This window comes from Dicentrarchus labrax, unplaced genomic scaffold (assembly GCF_905237075.1).
Source record: "Dicentrarchus labrax unplaced genomic scaffold, dlabrax2021, whole genome shotgun sequence".
NCBI lineage: Eukaryota > Metazoa > Chordata > Actinopteri > Moronidae > Dicentrarchus > Dicentrarchus labrax.
The window spans coordinates 14,181,073-14,207,023 of NW_026136708.1; the positions used below are offsets into that span (position 1 = coordinate 14,181,073).

At 40.5% G+C, this 25,951-nt stretch overlaps 1 protein-coding gene across 5 annotated transcripts in view; it reads left to right on the forward strand.

Annotated features, from left to right (window-relative positions):
• The first annotated feature begins 2,190 nt into the window (after positions 1–2,190).
• The window catches only part of sipa1l1 (signal-induced proliferation-associated 1 like 1), a 77,905-nt gene continuing 54,144 nt past the window's right edge, over positions 2,191–25,951 (forward strand). For all 5 annotated transcript variants that reach the window (XM_051410104.1, XM_051410103.1, XM_051410105.1 and 2 more), the window contains exon 1: positions 2,191–2,450. The gene's annotated coding sequence lies outside the window, so the exon portion shown is untranslated. The remainder of the gene's footprint in view (positions 2,451–25,951) is intronic.

Sequence of the window (25,951 nt, forward strand, 5' to 3'; positions counted from 1 at the left end):
TCTTTCACGCCCACCATCTTCGGTGTCTCAGTCAATGAGCTTGTAGATATTTTATATTCTAAATGTATAAATGTTACTGATGCCATTGCACCCACTAAGTCGCAGGTGGACTCTGGTAATACAAGATATCCGTGGAGAAATTTCACGCTGGTAAGAATAGAAAAAAAGAGTGTCGAGGTTCATTATGATATCTATAAAGAGAGGCTGAAGTCCTCCTCCTGTTGCCTTGATATTTGCAGGCTTTTTCAAAAATATTTCTAATTGCATGCTTCAGATCTTCTGCAAATTATCAACATGTGTCTTCTCTCTGGGTTATTCACACAGACCCTGAAAACTGCAGTCACCAAGCCACTCTTAAAAAAAGAACAATCTAGACACTTCACTAATTAAAACAATTATAGGCTCATTTTAAACCTCCTGTTTTTATTTAAAAGTAAAATCATTGAAAAAGCTGTTTTTCAACAGCTGAACAACTTCTTCTCTATTTAAATCTCAGGATTCATTCATTCAGGATTTTGACCACATCGCAGCACTGAGACTGCTCTTGTTAAGGTCTTCAGTGACATTCTTAAACACAGACAGCATCTGGATTTCAGTCTTAGTAATATTGGATCTCAGCATTCAACACAGTCGATCACAACATATTAGGCCAACTGTAAAACTGGGTGGGACTTTCTGTTATAGAGTACAACACTGGTTTGAATACTACTTAAAGGACAGGGACTGATTTGTGGCTATAGGTAATTACACAGCTGAGTGAATACAAATGACCTGTGGAGTTCCCCAAGGCTCCATTCTGGGACCTCTTCAATATCTATATACTCCCACTAGCTGAGATTATGGAAATTGCTTTTTACCATAATTATGCAGATGACACACACATTCACATAACCATATCACTAGGGGCTATAATCCCATACCGTGCTGAGTAAGTGCATTGAACAAATCAGCAATTGGATATGCCAGATTCTCTTCAATTAAACAAAGATAAAACTGAAGTAGGCCTAATTGTTTTTGGAGCCAAGCTCTCTTAGTGGGTAATTTAAAAGAAAACCACAAACCAAGCCAGAAATCTTGGTGTACACTAAGTAATTACAAAGCCATTCTACTATCACCTGAGGGATATATCAAGAATTATTGTCCATACATTTATCTTTAGTTGACTTATCTTCTGTAACGGTTTCTTTACAGGTCTCTCTAAAAACTTGATCAGACAGCGGATGTTGCTTGTGTTGTAAGTAAGACCAAAAAAGGGGATCACATAACTCCACTTCTGAGGTCTTTACAGTGGTTTTCTGTCTGTCAGATAATAGATTTTAAAATACTGCTGTTGGTTTTAAAAAAAAAAAAACTGAATGATTTAGGGCCAAAATACATACTGATCTTCTGCATCCAGACCTCTCAGTTCTGCTTTCTGTCCCTAAAGTGAAAACTTAACATGGAGAGGCAGCTTTTAGTTTTTATGCAACGCAAGTCTGGAACAAACTCTGCAGTTAATTTAAATCAAGGCTGAGGACTTTTCTGTTTGCCACTGCATTTTATTAAATCAAATTTGATTAATATGTTACTCTGCACTGTAACTTTTACTCTCCTGTTTTATCTATTTGTATTTTCTATGCACCTCTTTTTGATTGTATTTAAATGACTTTTTCTATTGCCTTGTGTTTCTCTTTTTTTTGTCTTGATGCCTTTTAAGTTTTATATAAAGCACTTTGAATTACACTTGTTGTTGAAATGTGCTTTACGATTAAACTTGCCTTGTCAAGGGACCTAAGCCTAATGTAACTTCTGATGGTTGTCCACTTATGTTTCTCATACCTGGATGCAAACTACAATAGCATGATGCAATACCAGCTACCTGGGTTTCATCAGTCGCAGCATTCAACAACAACCAAACCTGCAACACAGGCACCAGTTGCTCGAGGAGAAAGCCATCGCTGAAAAAGCTCATCCGATTCTGTTGCCAGAGCAACGCTTTCCCTCCCTCACATCCTTTCACCAGCAATCTGCCCGTCCGCTCTTTTCATTCCACTCTCTGTCATCTCGCGAGACTGCGCAGTCTACCAATACGTTCGCTCCCGTTCATATCGCGAGAGTAGCGGAGCCGAGAGGAGTTGAGAGAGAGAGAGAGAGAGAGAGAGAGAGAGAGAGAGAGAGAGAGAGGCGGTGACCTCATTGTCGTCGTGAGGCGGAGCGAACCGCTGCAACTTTTGGATGAACTTCTGATTTGAACAAACCGAGAGGCGGTCGGCACAGTGCGCGGACAACAACAGATACAAAGGTGAAGAGACCCAAGAGAGGTTTCCCCCCTGCTCCCAACTCTTTACAGCCGGTTTTGGTATCTCTTACCCGGCCGTGACGGTTGTCTGTATGCCGGTGACTGACCAGCGAGAGCGCTTATTTATTTTTTTCTTCTCGAAAACGCCGCGACAAGGTGGAAATTAATAAAGGTGAGTGCACTCTCTTCCTCCGCTGGTCTTCCCATTGACACACTGGGCGACACCGACACCGTTAGCTCTTCTGGTTAACAAGCAGTCGAGTTGTTTATTTCGATATCTGTGCATTAATTACGTGTGTGTGTGTGTGTGTGTGTGTGTGTGTGTGTGTGGGGGGGGTTCAGGTAACGCTTCGGTGAGACAACTGCACTAAAAAAGTTTAGCTAGCAGTGTGGATAACGTTAACGTTGCCTGTGTGGTGTGTCGCGGCTCATACACCGCCCTTATCTTCTAGCACATATCCCATTTAGTTAGCTGTGTTTTAACGGGCTCATTCACCATTCATGTCGTTGGCTAAAACATTTGGATTTGTGTGGCTGTTATTATTATTATTATTATTATTATTATTAATAATGCCACCGTTCAGTTAACATTTTCGTCCTCTGAGCCTCTCTATAGGAGAGATCCACAGTTTTTTAAAATGTAGACAGAGATTCACCGTTGCTCTTAAAGAAACAGGAAACCAAGACCATCAGATAAAGGTAATTGTTGTTTGGATAAGACCCTGCGTGACCGCTGCATAATTGTGATGGCTAGCTGCGGTCGCTCTTTTTTTTTTTTTGTTTCTTGTTTTTCCTGCCATCCTCCACCTCGCTGTCCATCTTTTCTTACTTTTGGGAAGGATGACACAACCACAGCGAGATGATTTATTGGTATCAGAGGGAAAAGAAAAAAAATCTTTGTCATACTTGTAGTGAAGCAGCTGTTATTTTTTGCAGGAGCTTTACATGACTGTTGCAGTGCACTTTTTTTTTTGTCTGCCATGCATTGCTGTGGCTTGTGTGGGTTGTTTGGACATTTGCAAGGTGTGGATTCATGTAAAAAAAAATCCTTCACAGAGAGCGACCCTGTGTTTTTTTTTTTTTTTTTTCAGGGGAAAGTTTATGAATTGTTTCTCTTAAAACCAGGCTTCTAGCCTATTAAATGTTACTAATCATGCTGGTTACTGGGGAAAACAATGCTCAAATAGGAGCTTCAGGGAAATCAAATATCAAGTTCAAGCTTTATTTCTACCCAGTGCTCTGTCAAAACCAGTCTCATTAATCAAAATGGCCGTCTGTGTAGTCTAGTCAGATTTGAGCAGTGATGTAACAGTGCTACACTTAAGTGATGAAGATGCCACAGAGGCTTTGATCATCCAACGCTTTTTCGTTTGAGTGAAACTATTTAGATCTTTTTAGAAGTTCTAATACGTACTATAGTTTGTGTGTATGCAAGTTTGTTAGTTTGTTGTGTAGTCCATGCTTGTGTCCTAGCTTTCCTCTGCCCTAATCACATTCTTTATTGTAAGTGGACCCCCCCGTGTTGCCGCTCTGTCTTCTGTTATTGCTGTCATCTCAACCTGTAGAGTCTGTCCTCGGGCTACCAGCTTCAGCCCTCCAGGGGGCTTGCATACACACACACACAGTCACACACACACAAACACACTGCTTCCTCCTTTGACAAGTTCTAAATGGACGCGTCAAAGAGATCTCATCTCTATTCATTGGGTGGCCGGGGTGGGTCAAATTCTCAACTTGAAACACAACAGCAGCATTAGAGATATATTCTCCGCAAGACAGCATTTCAGCTGCTTTGTCTGCTTTGCTTTGGCTACTGCAGCCGCTATGTCAAAACCCCCCCCCAAAAACTCTTCTCATCGAACATGTCATGCCATCAGCCCTCCCTTGTCTGCAGCTCTGAATGCCAAGGCTGAGCAGATCTGGAGGCTGTGTTGCATTTACAATATTAAGTAGGCTATAGAAATTGAGTGTGTAGGTGGAAGCGCCCATGTTCTGTAACACATGTAGCTGCCGAATTAAAGGGGAGGTGGGAGAAAAGAGAAAAAGGAAAATGTCGGGTTTGCAGATGGGCAGCTGAAAGATTATCAAAGGCCTTTTGGGATTGAGAGCGGCTGAAACATCTCTAGGTGTTCCTGGATTAAGCAGCTGGAGTTGGCTAAAAACTTGCCTCCGAAAAGGCTTCAGCCCTTCCCATTGTAAGTACAGTTGGGGCTCTTGTTTGCAGTTTCAAATGAAGATTTCCCCTGAGCCTTAGTTAGTGCTAGTGCAAGCAAAATCTTTAAATTAAAATTTGTACCAGATAAACTGTGATTGGGATGTGGTCACTCTTTCAAAAATCCTCTAATGTGTATCCTATGCATATCTGGAGCTGGCAAGGTCTTTGGCAGCACGCACAGAGAGAATTCTGGCAAATGCAAAGTCAGGAAAAAGAGGACATTTTAATCTCATAGGTGGCCAGCTTGCACTTTGACTGTCGACATGCAGCGCATAGCGCTGACAGGAGCTGAAAGTGGGGGTCTTACCTGTTTACGACGTCCTACACTAGCCTCACTATACTCACCCCTCCCTTACCCGGCTACTTTCTTGCATCTCTTCCTCGTCCTCTCCTTCTGTCTCACTTCTGTCACTAGTTCTTTACTCTCCACCTCCCACGATTCCCTCCTCCCTTCTCCCATCACTGATGGTGCCTTTTCCTCTCGTCTTGTTTCCTTCCTGTTGTGGAAAGCATGCCAGGACTCTGACATTCTAATCATTTCTGTCCACATCCCTCACCTTATCTCTCCTTCTCTCTTTCTCCCTTTCCCCCCTCCCTCTTCCTTCTCTTCGTTTCTCCTTTTCCCTGTTTTTCCCTCCCCTTCTCCTCTGTCTCTCTGCATGCTGGAGATTGGAATGTGAGTTCCCTCTGTTTAAGGTCTTGGGGTGGGCTGTCTCTTGAGAAATACCAGAGCAAGAAATACTCGTTAACAGTGAATAGATTACACTGCAGGGCAGAATGATTTAATAAAACTACTAGGCCCCAGTAAATCAGGGTTTTTTTTACAATTACAATTTAAAGGTGGCCTTCTCGCTCAAATGCTGTACAGATTATTACTGTAACCTGAACACAATAACACCTATTTCAAGAGTGTTGTGTTGAATGCATCACTGCCAACTCTAATTGCAACAGCAGAATCACACCAAGATGGCTCTAGGATGATACAGTACGCTAGCTCATTAGCACTGTCCGTTAGAAGCATTATTCACACTACAAACAAGATATGGTATGTTTGTCTGGTCTGATAGTGGACGGACTACAGGATGGAAAGGTCTGATGACAGTGTATTGTTTATTTTTTTTCAATTCAAACTTAAAATATACCTATGTGATTCTTTTTTGGGTCCTTCACCTGACGGGTGACCCAAATATTATGTTGTGCTATGAAAGTGAAAACAAAATCAGCACATGGAACTTTCACTATCCACTATCATACAAAGATAATAAACACAGCTAGACAGATTCGTTTTTGTAGCCTCCTTCAATTAATTTAGAAGACAGTTGAGCATGTCTGGCTATTTTTCTAAGATTGCTAAATGTAGAGAGTATTTTGAAATTATCTTGTCTCCAATGACACGTGCAGTGTTGTTAGAAAGCCTAGGCCTGTGTGCTCTGACACTTTTGAAGTGCAAGCCAGCATATTGTTTTCACTTAACAAACAGCCCTTGCGGTGTTTTCTCAGATATTCAAAATTGCATATCTCTTTTGATCCATGGTCCTTTGCAGAGGATAAATCGGAAACCATGTTGAGGCTTTCACTCGACTATGTCAGGGCCTTTCATAACAGCCAGAGAAGGAAAGAAAAGGCACAAAAAGAAAGTGTTAATTTTAGCCATTCCACCTGAGGTGAGGGACAGCTGCTAAAATGTCCCTGTATTGAAACTCCTTTCTCTTTCTAGATTTTCTCCTCTCTGCCTGGTGAAATAACCTCTTAATAAGGGCTTTAAGAGTGGATTATAGCACATGAAAGCTGTGTGGATTATGAAAAAAAAGCTCAGATTTCAGTTGTGACAGATGAGAAAAAAATCTATACAAACAACATGAAACAATGACTAGGCAGGCTAATCCATGCACAAGTAAACAGAAGGAACATACTGTACAGATGGAGAGCACAGAGAGAGAAAGAGAACAGACTAGATATTATGAGAACGATGCTTAAATGCTGTGAGTATAGAATCATAGAGTGGACACAACGATCAAATGCTAAAAACTTTTTCATAAAGGTGTAAAGACTGTGTGTTCTGTGGCTGTTTTGCACAACATCAACAGTAGCTTATTAGGCATGCACCGTTCAAATTCTTTCTCTGCCAATACCTCAACACAGGGTATCTGTCGATATGAGTACTCAAGATGAAAGTAAATTTAGTGATCCAAAAGCTACTTGTATTGTGAAATACTCCTCTAAGTCTGTTTAAGCCTCTTTAAGCACAATAAACAACAATAAAGTAAGCTTTCTGAACTGGGCAGAACCAAAGTTACATTACCCCTTTCTTAGGGATGGGAATTGACAACATTTTATTGAGGCTGCTCTCGACTCCAGTTCTCTATTGATTCCCCAGTTAGTCCAGATTCATATTCTGTGTGGGAAAAACATTTGCCTGTGTGGCACTAATGATATTATAACACAGGATATTCCCTTTGCGGATGGACGTTTGGGAAGCGGTGCCACTCGTGAGTGTCGCATACATGTCAAAAAGTCCTTGAATGTAAGCACATGTTGCATACAAAGATGTTTCAGTAATTGCCAATGTTTCCACCCTTACTTGAAATTATTATTTTACTCACGTTACAACTAGCCCTATTGTCTTTCTTTGTGAAATGAAGCCGCACTCTGGACCGTTTCTTCCTCTGTGCCATGACTCCTTTTCGTTTCCAGCAGTGTAGACACGTGAGTTTGACGTGATTGTTTTGAAATGTGTAACTGTCAGGAAAACACGCTGGCATCTTATATACAGTATTGATTGCACTCTTGCTGCAGAAAGAACATCTAATTGAGGATTTCACCCTTTTTCCTTTTTCCCTTCACATAGGTTTCTTAGGCCCCTTTTTGACCGATGCATTGATACAGAATGAACCAGTGTTTGAGATTGTTGTGAACGTTTTAAGACCTATTCCATCTGGCTTTGTGATTCTGCTCCTGGCGCGGGGTTAAATGTAGGTCTGACACTGCTCAGTTTTTGATAAACACATCAAAGTGTAAACACAGATCATAAAGATTGGAATTCTATGCTATAAAATAACTGAAGGACTATTATAACCTTGATGTAGACATCGGTGGCAAATTCTAAATCATAAATGCTGCTCTTCTTAATCTTTGAGATGCTAACTTGCTTGTGAAGTGTACGTTGTTGTGTTAACTTAATAGAAAAGTGCACCATCACCACGGTGAATTTCACACAAACCTGAAAGTGATTCTGTGATTTAGCTGTGATCTGTATACAGTTTGTAGAAGTGGGAGAACAACATGGCAGCTGTCTGGTTTAAAAAGTCAAGTGCAGGTGGAGCATGTGTTTATTAATCTGCATCGTAAATGGTTTTGTGTGTGAAATGGATGGCTTTCTCGGGATGTCCTCGACTCTTCCTCTCTTCGACTCCATGATGACATCGCAAGAACGCGACTGTGCACGAGAACTGTAAATCTTATCCCCAAACATGTATGGGAGCATTGCCGAAATTCCCACCAACTGCCTTGCCATCTGTTTCCAAGCAGACAGAGCTCTCAAATTTCTGTCTTGCTGGATGACTAAAAGGATGTCGCTACTGTTGGCTGCCTGGGCTGGTATTAGTGATAGGAGTGCTTTTCTGACCCTGTTGGATTTGTTAATTGCTGCTGTCTCCCCTGTGCCATTTTGGGAAAATTACTGTGTGTGTGTGCGTGTGAAGCTGCAACCTGAAATTTATGCAAGCTATTTGTCAGGAAATTACATAGCTATTTCAACACTCAAGATGTGATTTGATTGTTGGCAGTCTAGAACCAGATAAAATTTCTCGTACAACTCGAGGTTGAGGCTAAGTAGAATTCATATTTGGTAACACGTGCGTATTCTCTGTCCTAGAATTCATTTTAATATGTTACATTCATGTTGCAAATTCCTTAGACGGGCTAAGCATGGTTGTAAAATTCCAGTGCAATTTGTGTGACTTAAATTTTTGAGAGCCTTTTGTGTTTTGGATTTACTTCGTTATAGTGATAAACTATATCAGAACTATTGCAAATCTTACACTGTATCTCACCTTTTGTTGGTTGAAGTCTGAGTTGTTAATCTTAGTGTAATAAACAGCTTTAAGGACCATATAAAGTAAAACCCTCCTATTTTGTTGAAAGAAACGTATGAATATCCTATTCTTCCTGATGCTTGCTATGGAGCAATAGCAGTGTTAAAGCGCCAGAACTTGTTGTCGAAACCCCTTCTCACACACCTTTTGGATGTTGGAATTGGGAGGCTGTCTCACAGTGTCTGTAATTTTCCTTTATTCAACACTTTATGAAATCTATTTGGGTTTAGAATGTAACAATTTATTAATAACTAAGTAAAAGAACAAAAAGGAGGAAGTAAAAGACTTTAAGATTTTTTTTAGACTTCTTCGAATCCGGATGTGTTAATCATTATATTCACTACATAGTTTTTTGTACAGTCTCAGGCATTTTTCCTGACAGTGAAGCACCAATCTGAAAGACATGCATGTATTGTGACAGAACATAATGCACCGTCAGTTCTACGTGTTACACGCTGTACAGATTACAAAGCCCCCTGAGACACTGACTTTAATATCTTTGGATGACTGACTTCAATATCACTTTCAGGAAATTCTAAAAAACACTTGGATGTATATATGAATGGCTAATGTTTGGGCACAGTTTAAGGAAAAGCAAAATGAACAGAACATCAGTCTTGCTCTTGACAGTTGGCGCCAAACAGCTGAAACCATGGCAACAGTGTCAAGTAGTCCACCACACCGCACGCACGAATCCAGGCCCACCTAAACTGACTGGTAAATTGGCGGGCAGGAGCAAAATCAATAATCATACCATCTCTGTTAAACAGTGATGCCCTCCAGTGGGCATAGCTTCAGCCAGATAGGCCTGTATTTTTACTTTGTAAGATACTTAGTGAAGAAGAAGAATAGTGATGAGAGATGAAAGATAATAAAGAATGTTTTGCAATTTTGCAAGGGACATTATATTAAGAGAATAAAGCACTTTTATTATGTGATAAGTTTTACCTGAGGAGGTTCTGTAATTGGAAGTTTTAGCCATTAAAGTCCATTCAGACAGGATTTGTTTCTCAGAGATAAATGGTAATTTTATTCCCGTCTGAAGCACACAAGATTTTTCTCCCCCTATCCCTGTGTTAAGTGGAACTCTAAATGGCCTGTTATTTTAGTGTGCTAGTTGGAATTTTTTAAATCATTGGTGACCTTGAGCTGAAATAATTGAAGTCAAGGCCAACTACACATCTTGTTCTACATAGTTTTGAGTATTTTTGTATGTATCCTGAGCTATACCATCAACTCAGCATGCAAATTGAGTTCTTTGGGCTGGAATAAAAAATTCTAGTTTGAACTTTTTTTATAATATGAATAGAAACCTATAAAGAAATAAAAAGAACAAACTCTGTTTGGAGAGGCAGGCCCTGCAGGGAAATCCAATAGACTGTTGTAATTTCAGCTGCTGCATTATATTATACCTATCCTGTAAGCTGTGTGTAATGTTGGAAGGCTACTCGTATACATCAAGCCTGCTGGTGATACACTTCACCTTACTTCTCAGTATATCCTGAGAAAGTGGTGTTTATTACTAGTCACCTACTATAAGTTTTGCACTGGATAACATGCTGTCCAGAACAATTTGGTTGCCACAGAGCGTGGATAATTTTTATCACCCATATCCCTCTGGAACATTCGACCCATCCTCATGGGACTGTTTTGGCATCCAAGCTTACTGATGGCGTGAGAGTCCACTCAATTTGATGCCTGAACTACTCGTGGTCACTTGTATTACATAATTCACACAGTTAAGTTTAGGAAAAGAACATTTCTGCTTTCTGCGTGTACTGTAGTGTCTGACTATGTTTTTGATTGATGGATGTCACAGAATCAGTATGACACATAGTTATTGTTTGCAGTTTTGCTTTTGTAGCACTTGATATTTCTTCTTTTGTGGGTCCAAGCTGCCCAGAGTATTTGCACTACTGTGTTCGTATCAATGAAAATGCAGATGAGTATAACAAAAATAAGATCATCCTCTTAAATTTCTATTTAATATATTCAGGCAGGATTAGTATCCTCAAAGCCTCTGAAATAAAGCAGGAAACGTCATTCTGGAGGTTTTACTTCTCAGTGAATTAATAGGTTCTGACAAATTTGAAGGTGGTTGTGTTTGTAAAAGAGGCTAAGGGTCAAATATGTGATTTCCTTCAAATACTCTTGCTTTTCTCATATGTTGCTGTAGGGAAACGTCCTGTGACGACAATCACACAAGTAGGGGAAACAGAGGCACAGGATTAAAGGAAGACATATCCTGGTCATTGTTTATCACTGCTGGATGGAGCTGCCTCTCTGCTCTATAGAAAACTGTCAGTACTTGAAGTTGGGAAGGCTGTTTGCAGGAAGTTTTATTTCTTGATCAAATGCAATCTATAAACGCAGTATATAAAACTCCAAAAACCTTTGAAGCGGCTGCCTATTTTATGCGATGAAGAAGATATAAGGGATGTTGTGTTCCTCTGTGTCATACCACACATTGCAGATCCGCCACGGCGTAAAGAGATGGTTCAGAGAGAAAAATGTGGCTTTAAAGTCGGCAGGCTTCTGAGCTGTTTCCCATCCTTGAAATTGATTCATTAAGTGTGTTGTAATTGACAGTCTCTGTGATTTCACTGTCAGTTTGAGTTCTCTTCCTTGGCTGTAATGCCCCACTGAGCCTCAAAAAAACCCAAACAGATAATCTTGTGGCCATGTTGATGTTTCTGGTAATGTGGCTGCTTGGGAGGAGTTATGTTAAGATACTGCAACACACATTTCAGGCAGAGATGGGGTTTAGTATGCATGATACTTTAAAATGTCAGTTATGAAAAAGAAATCCATCAAAGGCTCATATTAAGTGGACAGTTTTTAAAGAAGGATCAGCTTTAAAAAACGTTTATAGAAGGTTCTGGTGATACTATTGCTACTTTCCTGAAAAACCAATGCTCCTGATAAAGTCTTCCAGAGTCATTATGTACCACCAGTGTGTAATACTAAAAAAAATACAGAAAGTCATCGCTGACTATATTTGCCACAGTGTATTAATGTCAGCCTGTGATAGATTGGTGATTTGACCATGTTTTAGTGTTAAAGCCCCCAAAGACTTGGTTTCTCTATAACAATTCATATTTACGACACAATCTACACTAAGTAGCAAAAAAGACCAAATTATTTATAAATTCAAAAACTATTCGGAAAGCCTGTGGACTGTATGGATGTGGTGTGATCACATTTTATTGACTGCACTGGCAACATAAATCTATATATGTTCTATCTAAATACTAATAATAATAATAAGTTGGGCTTTGAACTTAGCCCAGCATGTGTTAAATATTTTGCGAGTGCGTGGTTAAGGCTTCAGCCTCCTATGACCTTGAACAGAGTGAGCAGCGAATGGATAGATTTTGTTTTGTTTGTTTTGATTTTGTTTGAGCTCAGCTGTGGCTGGCTTGCTAACAGTGATTCCTGTGCTGGTTGTCTACTTGTCTGTTTGAGGGTGGTTCGTGGTTTCCTGTCTGTGTGTATGTTTTTGTCGCAATATCTAGTTCAGTATAAATCACACACTTGTATAAAAGTCTCATTGTACAAAGCATTATGGACCTGGATTAAAGACTGCTGTAAGAAAAGTTGCATTTGGCGAAACAGTCATGGAAACACAGGGGTAAATGCATATTCAGTGCATTTTTATTTGTCATTTCACCAAGAGAAGTTTGAAAAGGCTCCAGCACCAGTTCATTGTGCCAAGGACAAGAGAGCTCTGGTGGATCCTCGTAATGGAAGACATCTTGCTTGGGTTTGTCGGTTCCGAGGAGGTCCTAGATTGTGCCAGGGAAGGTAAACACATAAATCCATCTTGATGTACTGAAAGCAGCAGCAGCTTTTGGCTGAACCCTCAACAGTCTTCCTGCTTTGCAGATCCACACACTGACTCAAAGCCAGAGATAATGCTGATAGTAGTGAATTCCTCACTGACACTTGTTAAGAACCGGATGTGATCCTCATTTTATTGAAGTTATGTTTGGGGCTGGACTATATATGGCTATTTATTTTCATTTTTTGTATTCCTTCATTTATTTTCATTAATCATTACCATTGTGAGGCATTCACATTGCTTTCGCTGACAAACATTTCTGAATGCAAAGGCACTTAATTTATAATGATATAAAATAGTTATAATCATAGATAATTGTGTCTTTTTAAAGGCTTTGAACCAGCTAATATGTGGCATTTTGACTTAAATGGTTAATATATTGCTGAAGTTGTTGATGAATTTTCTCTTTGTCAACAAATTGATAAACCACTTGATTCACTAGCTTATTCTGTTGATTCCAGTGGCTATTCCACAGACAGACATAAACTAGGCTGGAAGATCGGTCTGGCTCAACTGGACCTGTAGAATATTTTCCTCTAAACCAGAAAAATGAGGCCACAATGCCCAGGCTTACAACATCTGGCTTGCAGGTGGGGGAAGCAGAAACCAAAACAGGAAAGTGGCCTGTCATGATCTGCAGTGCTCACTGCAACCTTTCTGCTCACTGTGCTCATCCAAGAAGGGGAGTGTTTTGGCATGTAAGGTGATGGCCTTGAAAGCCAGAGTGGAGTTTCCATTCTCGGGTTTAATAGATTTCAGGTTCATGGCTTTGTAAAAACCAAATGTTTGGTAAAAGTGCATCAGTCTTTCACTGGGTTTATCCCATCATGCTGTTAGCTGAGCCATGGGTGTGCAATGGCACGCAGACGAATGTGTGAGAATGCTGTGTGTACACAATAGGGATGATCTCATTGTTTTCAACTTCATCTAAGCTCAACATGCCGAAGAACAATAAAATCTGCGTTCCACACTACCCGAACCCCCCCCCCCATTCTTACACTGTGTATGTGTGTTTTATGTCCCCATCTCTGAGGTGTGTATTTACCTTCTAGTTTACTGAGGTTCTTAAAATATTTACTCAGGGCTGAACTGGTTAATGATTATTTGGACAAGCAGAATTGGAAGTGTTGGGCTACACTCACTGGGGCATGTTGTTGCAGAGAAACCCACTCCTATGGGCTTTGTTCCTGGTGTCTGTTGGTGAATGCAGTGCTAACCTCGCTGACCTTCTCTTGGTTAGAGGGTCAACTTTTTCTCAGATAGCTTGTAAACTGAAGGAAAATCTCATTAATGCTTTAATTTCCATTCCAATCACAAATACTCTTAGAGTGTTGAGTGTGAGTTATAGTGTGTAGGGATTTTTGACAAATTTTAGACTGTAATTATCTGATTGTAGACTAAAATGGTTAGAGCTGAGACCATTGATTGGGTGATCTATGATGGAAAGATAATTAACAACTATTTTCATCACCGATTAATAATTCAAGACATTGTCTGGTTCCCGCTCCTCAAATGGGAAGTTTAGCTGCTTTTCCATGTGCTATGATAGTAAAATAAATACCCTTGGGTTTTACATGTCATTTATGACAGACCACAACACTGATGCATGAGCAAAGGGGCTATGACGCCACTGACAGGCAACCAATGAAACGCACCAATTCCTGAATAAAATTACAGATTTGTCTAGGTTTGAACATTGTTGGGAACCTTTTGGGAAAATGTAAGTACACAACTCAACAGAATATATAACATAGGTCTAGTGTTCATTGGCATTTTAATGCAGAAATGTTATATAATGTAATATCATAGCTTTGAAAGTGTTAAAAAAATGTCCCAATGTTCACAAAACCATTTATTTTCTTTCAAACTGTCACCTACAGTAACTTGCTGTCATCCCTCGATCACTCTGAAAAAACTCTTGACTCGGGGAGCAAGTGATTGTGACCTTGTCTGTCGGACTCCTCTTTCCTCCTCCTCACACCTGTTTCCTCCGCTTCTCTCCCAATCACCATAAACTCAGACTGTTTCTGACTCGTTACCCTGTCAGTCAAATTGAGTGGGCCGCTCTATGGGTGTTAGAGTGCTCTAAATGGTCATTGGAGGCCATTTACCACACACCACTTTGATCCATTCCAGTGTTGATCTGACAACTTCTAGCTAATGCTTCTGCTGGGTCTCCAGCTGCGAGGAGCAAAGCTCGATCAGTGGTTTATGGATATGAGACGTGTACGCTTAAGCAAGCTGCTGTTTTTCATTACGAAGCAACTGGTGCATGGGAGGAGAGTTGACTGCCCTAGTGGTACTTTCTAATGACAGCAGGCCAGTTTAGAAGTAAAGCGTCATTCAAAAAGGACCCACTGGGTTGTTTTTAATGAAACGACTGCCTAAAGCCCTTTAACATCTCATTCAGCACTTTGGAAAAAACGCCACGGTTGAGGAGAGGTATAAATGAAAGGACTCGCTGCCTCTCTTATTTTCTGTATTTTACTGTCACTGACATACTGGTTTGAAAGAAGTGGCCTGGTTTTTGTCCCTGTTATACTTTGCAGTCAGTGAGTTAGTGAACAGACCTCTACAAAATAACCATTGGACTTGAGTAGCTAAACTTGTCAGGGGGATACTATTGCTCCATAAATAAAATTTATCAAGTTTGTGCCTGTGTGTAGGCCAATGACTGCGAGAATCTAGGTGTGTAGCAATATAATGGGGTATCAGATGACTTAAATTCCGTGATTGTTGGTGGACATCACAGTCTGTACCTGAGATGAGAAAAGTATCTAGAGGGTTGTAAGCTCAAAGCACCACTGGTTCTCATTGCTTCCTGATATGAGATTTAATAATCTAGTGTTGCCAGGCAACGGGTGCAATTCCACTTTTGGCAAGTATTGCTTAGTAACAAAAATTGTTTCCAAGGAGTAAAGGCAGACTCACTGGTGGGATCAAGGATTGATACAACCCTGGAATCTAATCACCCATTTTAAGAATTTAAGCAATTACTGTTTTAAACCACAACTGAAGGGAGTATCTGCACCACACACAGGCTACCATTTGTTTTATTCAGTTGAATGAATTGGAAAAGCAAATTGTTGGGTGCCCGGTCAGCTCAGTGGATAGAGCTGGCGACCCATGTACCGAGGCTGAGTCCTTGCTGCAGCGGCCCAGCGTTCAAATCCGACCTGTTGTCCTTTGCTGCGTGTCATCCCCTCTCTCTGCCCCCTTTCCTGTCTGTCTTTACCTGTCACTATCATAAAAAGGCAATAACCCCCCCCAAAAAAAAATAGTTAAAAAGAAAAGCTAAATATTTTTTGGGGGGCAATGAACACAATAAGCTGCTAGCTAAATATTGTTGGTTGGTCTAACACTGGACAGTATTCTCACTATGCATGGGCTTCATCTTAGATTTAGAGTTTTCCAAAGCTGAATCCTCCACAAATATCCCCACCGGTTGTGTCAGTACTGGAGCACTCTTGTCTCACAATGCACCTCTGCCTGCAAATGGCCAATGGTGCACTAGTGGGAGGCGGAGTAGGAGGAGAGGGGTAGTGTGAACAGGGCCTGCGGGGGTGGTGCTGCGTTACATAATATCAGATGAACCCAGCTGTGCTGTGTTGTTTAGCCCATGGGTGAAGTGGTGCCAGCCAAGCTGACTGATGTGTCCACCTGCGCTCATCAGAGTGGGTTCGGGATTAGAGTACAGGTCAATGAACAGATTGACACTGAACAGACTGATCACATGTAGTCAGCATGGATTAGAGGCAAAAATTTAAATGGGCAAGACATGAAACAGCAGCACCAACAGCTCTCTTCCGGCGCTGTGTTGCCATGGCAGCACAGTTGTTGTGTTGTCAGAAACCTTGGAGTGTAATGATAATGCAGGGTTCCAACAACGGTAATTAGAAGCCATTTTTCTTTCTTTCTTTTTTTTTTTTTTTACTAACTAAAGCTTCCTCCTGTAGTGCTCCCTTATCCCTACAGCCACTTGTAAGTAGAGCAATGCACCAAGAAGAAATATCCTTTCATCATGTGCTGCAAAAACAGACAGCTTACACTAGTTAGTACCAATGCACACTAACCCCCCCCTTATGTTGGTAATGTGTTTCAGTGATTGTGGACAGGAACTTCTGTGAAGACTGTTACTTTTAATTTCCCCAGCTGGTTGGCGTGTTTCTTTTGGCAGACTCTGCAAGTAGCATAAAGATTGAAAAAGACTGAATAATACATTACAGGTGTCTTCCAGGAAGGGGACTATCACCCTGCAAGCTCTATTTAAAAAAGCCTGTATTAGAGTCACTATCATTAAAAGCTCATCATGTTGCCCTCCCAGGCCTCTGTAATTAAAGGAAGAGGCGTCTGTGTTTTATCTTGAAGTCTCTGATACGGCATTATAGTAAGACACACAGATAAACCAACGTTCTCTGGCATGTACCATTTAATAGAAGTTTGTTTTGAACAAATACAGGCTGAAACCCACACAAAACTGTCACACTCCTTTTATAGACATTAGCCATTAAGGGGCTATAGCCATTGAAGGAAATGTCAGCAGCACCACTGGCTGTGATCTCTTGTATAGCTGTGTTGTGTTATATTCAAAGGAAATGTCCAAACTAAAAAATATGAGTTTCAATTCTTGATGGACCTAAATGAAAAGGTTTGAGTTCATGTATTTCTGGAATGCTTCTGTATTGATGAAAATGCATTTGGGGAAGAAGTGAACATTTTAAAGGTTGCCAATAGGGTTATCCCATTTCTGTTCTGCAAATGGCAATGCAACATACTGACATTTGAGATTTAGCACACTACACACCATTTCACTAGTTCAAGTGCGCACTACATTTAAGAGAAAGAAACCACACAGACAGGCCTCAGGCATGGAGCTTGGAGTGATTGATGGATAAATGAAACCGTGTAGCAACAATCTGTTAAGCACTGCCTGAAAACACCCAGTAGGAACCCTTTTATTGGATTTCCTCTGCCCAGCATCTCCCGACTTTAACCATTATTGGTCCCTCTGTCTGGGTCCGTTTGGAGCATGGTGGCGATGGCAGGCACCTTCTGGGTTTCCTGTGCAAAATTTTGTACTTTGCCTCTGGCATTGTCTGTCTGCACCCAAAGCTGTCTTTGCAGCTCTGTTTTAGCCCTCCTAATGAATGGGATAAATGGAAGAGTTTGGACACAGAGGGAGATCTGGTGGGAGAGTGACACAGCCACAAAAATTACAGAGATGCATGGATAGAAACTGGGAACTAGGTAGCAGCAAGAGTGGATAAATATGGCCGCTATTGCAAGTCTGTCTGCCCTGGGTGGGACATTTTTTACCCTGTTAGTATCTTATTACCAAAAGATACATCAGAATGAAACAATACTGAGTTTATACTCGATACCGTAAAGATCAGAAACAGAATGTCCACGAGAGTTAACCGTAGACATGCAGTATGCTGTTGCAAAACCATGAGACCCACAGAGTGTACAAATTAAATTTACAGTGAAATCTCATCTATTTAAATATAATTTCATACATATCAGGGCAAAATTCTAATCTATGGTTATTGGGCCCTGCACAATGCCCATGTATTATAGTTCCAAAACAACAACTGCAGCAACCCAGCCATCACTGATCTACAAGCAGCAAACGTTGGGGAATTCTAATACCGAACCATTTATACCGTGGCATACCGTGCAACACTAGGAAGATGATGGTGATTAGAGTGAAAACGTTGGATTCTGGCAGGTAAAAATAGAGCAGAAAAAGGGGAAGCAAATGAAAAAAACATTTGATCTGTACCAGCGAAAAAGGCAGAGGGTAGAGAGAAATACTAGCAGTAGAGGTTTTAGAGTGATGAGTTTGACGGAGAGGGAGGGAAAAGTGAACCTCAAGAAGATCCAGCCCCCGCATTTAATTGTTTTGTTTTGCCAGGAAAAGCCCCAGATGCCTGTAGTCAAGCAACGGCTTGACCCTTTCTTTGGTTGTGAGCTGCAGGGCCGAGGGCACTGAACAGAAAGCTTAGCAGTAGGCCCTTTTATTCGAAGGTCTTTTCTCTGTTTTGCCCCTTTGGGAGGTGCAAAGCCTCACATCTGTCAAAGTGTCACAGGGCTTGCTGTCTACAGCCCTATCCTCCTCCCCTCCTATCCCTTATAACAGCGAATACCCAGGAACCCCTGCACACTGTTTCTCACGGCCATTAAACATGCACTTGTCAATCTGCCTCCTCGTCTTGTGACCGATGGCCTCACAGTCATTTGACTCTCAGCTGGTTTAGGCCTAATCGATACAAGTGCAGATTTTCTCCCTCAGTGGTCTCCAACCATGCGTCTTTGTGAGACGCATGCATGCATGCATGCATAGTTACATTCCTGCTCCACCAAATGTTACTGATAAGTGATTCATTGCCCTTTTAAATCAGGTGCCATTGAGTTTGGCATAAAAATTACATACACACTTTCCTCAGATGGTTTGGCATAGTATAGGAAAACTATAGCTAGATACACAATCTAGTATTCGTTTCTACACCTGTATCGATCTTTCAGAATGTAAAAAACCTGAATATTTAATATAGAATAAAGAGACTCCATTAGTTATGTGCATAACAAGAAAGCATTACAAGAAAAGTTATGTATTGCACTGTACCTTATGGGTTTGGCTTGACTTAATTCTAGTGGACCTCTGCTGTCATCATGTTCAATACTCATGTTCTGCTAACTACCAAGACATTAAATATAGAACACCACCCCCAATCAAAGAGCTAGCTTTCAGTTTGTCAAAACATGGAAATTTGTTTATGCCTTTTATTTACAGTTAGCCATTCTTCCTTATTATATTGATTGGTTAACTTAAGCTGTCCGCCCACAGAACTTGTCAAGACATTGGTTTTGGCTTTGCTGTTAATGATGCTACCTGGGACTGTGTCTGGTGCTTTCAGATTGTTTAGAGTGTCAGCACAACAAAGACAAGAGTGAGAACAAGACTATGGGCTAATTGCTGTAAGTACTCGGCTCTTGTCTTCAGATGTCAGGATTAAAAGCGTTAGCGTACGGTCTCCTATCTCTCTTTTATTTACCTTGAAAGTAGAGCAGCATTTTTTCCCCTTTTTAGTCATGTTTAGGAGCTGTTCTTCCTTTCCATATGTGTGTGGTTGGTAAATTGGCACACATCTCTGACTAACGTTGGCTTAAACTTCCTGACTTTATGTCCTGTGAAATAACACTCTTGCAGACATGACATGGAGTTAACAATACTTCATTTGATTCAGAATAATAGGATAGAAATCAGATCACATTGTTAAAACAGAATTACACCAATTTGCAAAGATGAGTGCCCTGGTTGGCATTTACAAGCAGCTTCATCTGTTATTATATAGGCTATACACAAACAAACAAAGCATGTGTTTCACTGTAGAAAATACATTCTGCAGATTGACTGACAGATTGCTATATTAATATAAAAATATAAATTAAAAACTTGAAAGGCATCATGTATACAAGTTGCAGCAATGAGAGTGATCTCTATCTTCATTTAATAGCATGAACAGCATCTTCATTTTCTTCCTAATCATTCAGTTTTATTTGGCTGAAAGTTACATTGCCCATTTCAGTAGTAATACAATGCATTTACTCACATTTAAATGCAGATAATGTAACGTGTGTAACAGGATATACTAGGGTATCTAACAGAGTAACTTGTGAAGCCTGGCTCTGTGTGTGGTTGTGTGTTTACAGAATCTTTCAATTGGGCTCAATTGCTCAGTTTTCTCACCATTTCTTACCTTTAGACCGTTAGACTAGTCTAAATTAAAATTTCTGTTTAATTGACACTGGAATTAGTCACTAGGAACATCCTTAGTAAAAATCCATGTGATTATGTGTATAGTGAAGAAAAAAAAAACTGTGTCCTTAAATGCTGTTTGGAAGCAGTATGTTGCAAAGCGAAGTTCGGCCCTCTCAGACTTGTCAGCTCTTCCATCCCGATGGAGTTTACAGGCCTGTATATGACTGAGTAGTTGGTAAAAAGATTAACAACTTGAAGGACTTCTAATCAAAATCACCTCTGAGATACTTCTCCAAGTGTCAGGAGAAATGCAGTGGGGTGAAACACGAGGCAAGAGTCTTTATGGGGACTTGGCTGTGCCATGGCTACCCCTGCCACTTCTGTTGTTTTATAGTGTGAACGCTAGTAAAGAAAAGATTGAGAGAAGAAACCTAAAAAAAAGAAAACGGCATGTTTTTGTTGTCAGGCTGTTGTGGGCTAGAGTTTTATGAGCTTTGAGGCTGGGGATGTGGTAGCAGTGATTTATAGCTTTCATTATCAAGATTTTACCACACTGTTAGTTCCCAATAGACACTACACATACCTACACACACACTTGAGATAACTGTGGAGGCTTGAACGTTGCCAGATTGTGGTGAGACAGAGGTGCTGAACAGTTGACCACAAGGATGCTTTAATGCTGCTCCAGGTCTTTATCAAAAGGTGAGGTGCAGGTGGCTTTATGAGACACAGCACACACATGCACACAGGCACTGACACATACTTATGGACACACTTTTTTGGCTACCTGAAGCTTTAATATTTTTCTGCTTTTCCTGTGCTCACTGTGAAGTGCAGACACATAGCAGTCTGGAGACAGAGGGGGAGTGGAGCGAACGGAAAGGTTTTACCAGTTGAACTTTTGAACTCAACAAAGAGGGGAGGGAAGTGTAGTGTCCCAACTTAACATTCTCTTTTCTTTCTCACTTTATCTTTTTTAGATTTCTATCTGTTGCACTTTCTTTGGTCTTCGACCCCTCTTTTGGATAACACTCTCTATTCTTCCCCTCTCCACCTCACCTTCCTCTCTCTCCCCCTGTCCCTTGTTTGTGGATTTTAGCTCTGGTGTAATTTACAGTCGAAGCAGAGGATCTGCTACTTTGGTCATGCTTTTCTTCCCTGCCACATTTTCTCAATTCCCCTCTGTGCACAGATGATTCCCAGGCTTCTGCAGACCCACACAGGCTGTCTCTCCTTTTTATTCCTCCTCCTCTGTCCTTAATTCTACTCATCTTTTTGGCTTGATGGCAGCGTTACTTGGCTAAAAACACCGTCACGTCGGTGCCATGGCACTTGAGCGTTCTCTCCTCATTACTCATGTGATTAACATTAATTCTTTCAATAGGCTCCTAGTATGTTGACTTGTGGAAAATTACACAAAGTTGCCTAGACACTCACATGTAAACCAGTCATAAGCACACACTTCTGATGACTCTTACCGTGATGATAGTAAGTCGGAGGCTTTTGTGGCCGTTGGGTGAACTCCTTCTGGCAAGTCAGGAGCTTCACGAATAGCTTGGCCCATCAAAGCTCACTGGCCTTCGGTGCAGGCAAACACACACGCCAGGTCTCGCTGAATAGCAGCAGCAGCAGCTAAAAGCAGGCCTAATCCAGGCTCCACTCTGAAGAAGGTTTAACCGACAAATAGATTTGATACAGCGGCTCTGCCAGCCTGTATCCCTGTTTTCCAAAGGGTTGAAGAGTGTGGGAGAGGAAGACTGAAGCTTATGTCCCCATGACTGAGGAATGTGAAAAGCAGGCAGCTGAGACTTGATAGAGAGCTGTGGCCAAAACAAGGAAGATAGGTTTAGAATGGGCAGAAAGTGAGGATAGGTGGCAAAGGAACAAAGCTGCTTATGCTGGCTCGTGGTGGCTTTAAAAAGGCTTTGAAATGGAATCCACAGAGAATATGATGCACTTTGAGTTTCTGCAAGTTCTCTGAGCTTCTCCATGCACCTTCATGGGGCTTTATACAATATGTTTCTTCATTCCCTCTATGTCACACCTCACACTTTATTGACTCACTCCTGTAATGTGGGTTATTCTCTTACTAGGGGGTGTGAGGTTGGTATTTTAAAGGGCCATTTAAAAAAAAAAAAAAAAAGGTGTTGATTTTACATCATTGCAGTGCAGTTTTTCTTTTCACAGTCTTGGCATTTCTATAGCATTGCCAGTTGAGGATTAAAGCCAAGGCTTAGGTAGAGTAGGTTACATAAGAAGTACTTATAAGGTGCTAATTATTCTTTCAGGTTAAATGCTTCTTCTCAACTAGACAGGAAGTGAGAACCAAATGGCACATGTGGCAACACTTGAATTTGTGTCTAAGAAATGGGTTACAATAGCAATTTTTTACAAGCATATTTTGGTCGAGCCTAATTCATATCAATTTAATTCTTTGTGAAAGAATACAAAAGCCAATAGTCAGGATCATTAATTCCCCCTTGTCTGTATTGCAGGAGGCACAGGCTTTCATCACTCTCCATGATTAGACCAGAACAGGAAAAAGTGTGTCATTGTGTGGAAGGTTATTTCCAGTCTCTCATGTCATCTATCTTTTCTTCCTTGGAGACCCTGACAGCATTCTTTTGACTGAGGACTGGTATGAAATTATGACACACCCTAGGACAGCCTGGCAACCATTTACAGTAGTAGACTTCTAATGCGCAAGAAATTAGCCAGACATTGTTCAAAACTCAGAAGAGAGGTTTAAGCTAGAAACTCTTAATGCCTGGATGAAGGAAGTGAACATTTGCCAAATACTATATAAATATTGAATGTTTTACAAAACTATTGTCTTAAATTTCCACATTCCTCGTAGCCATTTTGCCGTTGTGTATCGTTAAAGTATTGTTTTGGTTTCAATTGTTAAAATCCCCTGTAAAGGACAACACTAACAATGAATTTATTTGAATAATTCCCTGTGTAGCCAAAGACCAAAGATTATTGTCCAAAACCTATGCTCAATAATGAGGATTGCCCACTTTCCCATTTCACATCAGGCTATTAAATCTAGCAACTCACTTGCCTAATACGAAAATGTGGTAAAAGAATGAAACATTTTTTTTCCGGAGCTGATGATCGTTAAGGAGTTAGCCATCTCGCTTCTTATCTCTGTCGGTAGTTGCACATGCACAGTACCAATCATTTAATATCAAAATTTATGATCTGAAGTACAAGCGAGCATTTCAGTTATCCTGGAAACACACAAATGAGACACATCATTGGAATTGGTGAGATGTTCCTTCTTAGCAATAAACATGGGGACTGTAGTTTGTTTTGAGTCAGTCCCACATACATTGTCCAGGTGCCATAAATACTCTTCAGGGTTCAGCACTAAGGGCTACATACAGGCTAGACAAGTTGTAAAGTATTTGTTTTGGTCTTTTCATAGGGTTTGTTGACATTAAGAAAAAAATTCAACAATGCCAACTTTATCCCTTAAAAAAACAAACTCAAAGATTAAATTGGGATCAAATTCCTTATTGGTTCCCAATAAAGGTTTGATCCTTAACTAGGAGGACCCATCAATAGCTGACTAGAAAGAGAAGTAGCTACTTAAATCCTCTTCTGCTTTCTTGTGCGTTCTGCCAGACATCTGGACACTGTCTGTTTTACGACCTGCAACTTGAGCTAATGCTCTGTCTGAATCCAGTATACCACAGCATGGTTTGTATTGTCAAGCTGTCTCCTAAAAAAAATTGTGCCAAAGTACACATTCTTCTTAATCAGTCTTTTTTTTGTTTTGTTACATTGGGTCTTGTTTTATAGCCAAAGCTAATGGTTGGAACATGCTTCTAATCTACTGTAAGAATGCATTAGAGTAGGGAAATCAACAGTTGGTCTTGTAAACTTTAGATTTATGGAATGTTTTGTAGATTGAATTTGACATTAGTACTTGACTTTACCAGGCGCCGGGGGTATAATCTCTAAATCCATGTTATAGAGGCCAGGATGTGTTTCGTGACAAACAAAAGCTGATGTTGAAAATCACAACTGATTTCTCATGGAGCCCTCACACTTTACTGCTTCACAGACTTAGAGATGTGAGTATTTTAATTTCAAAGTACAGTAAGGTGCCCTATGCCTAGCTCCAGGGGCTGGTGTAAAAGCATCTGGAGAAGCTTGTGGCTTTGGCCTAACACATGAACTATCCTGCCAGCCCACACTATGGCTTTACCAGCTCCGACCTGTTTTGCTATCCTCATTTTCTTCCATTCTCCTTTTTTCTCTGCTCTCCAGAACCTGCATTTCTCTGTCATCTGTCAGCCCTCACTCTTTCTCATAACATTCAGCAGCTTAAAGAGAAGCCTCTTTTTGATCATCCTAATTCTCTTGCTGATCAGCTTCCCGTCACAGTATTGGTCATAACAGTAGCTTCTTGTGCTTCCATGGACAAGCTTGGATTATGTTGCTTTTATTAATTAATTAATTAAACTAATTCCATTAATTGCTAATTCCATTGCAATCATGCGAATAAATTAATGCTACAATTAGTTATGTTTAATAAATCAATTATGTAACAGTGAATTATATTTAGGTCGTCTAGCTAGTTGAGAGTATTTTGGATTTTCTCATGTCCAAACTGTCTTGTTTCACATTTAAGTCCCATGCATGAGTCATGAGAACCCACAGACTGAGGATGCACTATAAATGTGTTGAAATAGGGCTCACAATCATTAACTAGTAATATTAACAGAGCATGACTAATAGACAAGTTCCTGTGAGAGTGTGGCCTTGCTAAGCCAATCGAAAGTTAGACCATGCAGCAGCAGCCACCACCAGTGTCCCAGTGGATAAGTGGTGGGGTGGAACGAAAGGCTGTCCACTTAGTCACTGTACTGTATGTCTCATTCAAATTGGTATGCTCATTTCCATTTTCTATTATCTCCTAAAAATGTGGGTCATGAATGTGTCGGCCATTAACATTAATCAGACTCCAGATTTCATTTGTCAGAAAACAATGGCCAAAAAAACCCCTTTTGTTTGTTTTTGTTAATGTATAAGTGGTGAAAATGTATGCCATTAATGCAAGCAGTTTTTCTTTCTGTGTCTTCCTGTGTTTGTCATGCCACAGATTGCCTTGAGTTCTGTAATGGGGCTAGAGCAGCTGTAGTAGCCCAAGTTAACATCGGCAAATCTGTCTGAGGCAGAGAAAGATGAATGAAGACTGTGAGATACAGTATGATGGGAAGACAGACAGAGGTTTGTTGTAAAGTTGACTCATGCTTGGGTTATGTTTGTCCTTTCACCAACCAAGCAACTGTGGATAGTGGTAGAAAGCATGAGTGTGTACTAAGCGACTATGTACAAGTGTTCCAGTTTGCATAGAGTAGAAGGTTTTCCCCCAGATTGACATGGCTGGACCATTAGCAAGCCTCATTAGGCTGAATGCCAGCATGCAGAAACAGACGACGGAGAGGTCCAAGGTTCAGTTCAGCAGTCTGTACTAATAGCTTGGCATATAGAGAGAGATGAAAATGAAGCTTAGCTGACTAGTTAAGGCTCAGAAGATACAAATGGGTTTTGAAAATAAGTTTGAAGTTGAGGATTGGAAAATAAAAACAAGTTTGTAGTTTATCATTATAGGATGTTAGGAATAGAAAATAATGCAGTTTCTTCCTGGCTGAAAATGGGTCTTATCCTGTTGATTGTTATCTAAATATTAAGCACTTTTTGCTGGTAGTTAAAAACAGTTTATTTCATCCTCAAGTAGCTAAATGGA